Raw genomic sequence first — 1197 nt, forward strand, 5'->3', positions numbered from 1 at the left:
CTGAGGTGAAGCAGATTCAGTTCTGCTACAATTGAATGGAGGTGCAGGGAATGAGGCCACGAGTTTCCAGCAGGAGGGAGAATGAGGTTGCTAATGAATATTGATGAGAGTATTGAATAATAATGAGAATAATGTTGCTGCTTGTTGAGGGAGGAAAGGCTTGGTTTGGATTCATTTCCCACCACTACATGGTGCTAGGGACCAAGAAAACAACTGGCAGTGCTCGCTTCAGCAGCATGTATACTACAATTGGACCGATACAGAAAAGGTTAGCATGGCCCCTGTGTAAGGATGGCATGCAAATTCGTGAAGCGTTCCATATTTATACACAAATTAACTTATTTACAAAACAGAAACAAACTCAGACATAGAAAACAAACTCATGGTTTACAGGTAGGCAGTGGCCTTAGAAGGGATAAATTGAGAATTCGAGATTTGCAGATACTAACTACTATATATAAACTAAGTAAACAAGTTTCTTCTGCATAGCACAGGGAACTATATTCAATATCTTGTAGTAACCAATAATGAAAAAGAATATGAAAATGAATATATGTATCTATATGTATGACTGAAACATGCTGTACACCAGAAATTGCCACAAGATTATAAATTGACTCTACTTTAATAAAATAAATAAGAATAATTAACAAACTGGCCAAATCTTGGCACCTGATTAAGGAAGTCCAACTCCCTTAAAAGAAATTCTAATGTGTCAAGAGTACAGGCAAACAAAATTGGGATGTAAATGAACTACCTGGCTTCTCAGAAATGAGGCTGCTCTAAAGGAAGCAGTGCAGAGAGTCAACAATAATACGAAGACAGACAGCAGCTTCAGCAGCGTTAGGGATTTGGGTACCAACCTCATCGGAATGGATGGGTACCATCTCAGGACCATGGGGAACAAAGAGGACGTGCAGAACAGGACGAACAGCAGCAGTACGTGGGGCTCCTTGGGAATCTTCCTTCTACTGAACCCCAAGTCTATAATGAGTGGAAATAGAGTGATGGCAAATGGGTCCTTTGGAGCCTGGCAATAAATCACTGGGTATTATCTGGGGCCCTAACTATATCAGCTCCCGAGGTCTAGACGAGGACTGGCTAATGAGCACCCTGAATGAGTCATTTCATTTAATGAAAGAAACCCATGGAGGAATCAATGTCTTGTGCTATTTGCCTTCAGGGTTAGGGACCGAA

At 40.9% G+C, this 1197-nt stretch overlaps 1 non-coding gene across 1 annotated transcript; it reads left to right on the forward strand.

The window, feature by feature from the left end:
- The first annotated feature begins 219 nt into the window (after positions 1-219).
- On the forward strand, positions 220-326 carry LOC116149148 (U6 spliceosomal RNA). Its single transcript, XR_004132768.1, has one exon. It is a non-coding gene; the product is annotated as a U6 spliceosomal RNA (small nuclear RNA).
- The last annotated feature ends 871 nt before the right edge of the window (positions 327-1197 follow it).

This window comes from Camelus dromedarius, chromosome 1, assembly GCF_036321535.1.
Source record: "Camelus dromedarius isolate mCamDro1 chromosome 1, mCamDro1.pat, whole genome shotgun sequence".
Lineage (NCBI taxonomy): Eukaryota > Metazoa > Chordata > Mammalia > Artiodactyla > Camelidae > Camelus > Camelus dromedarius.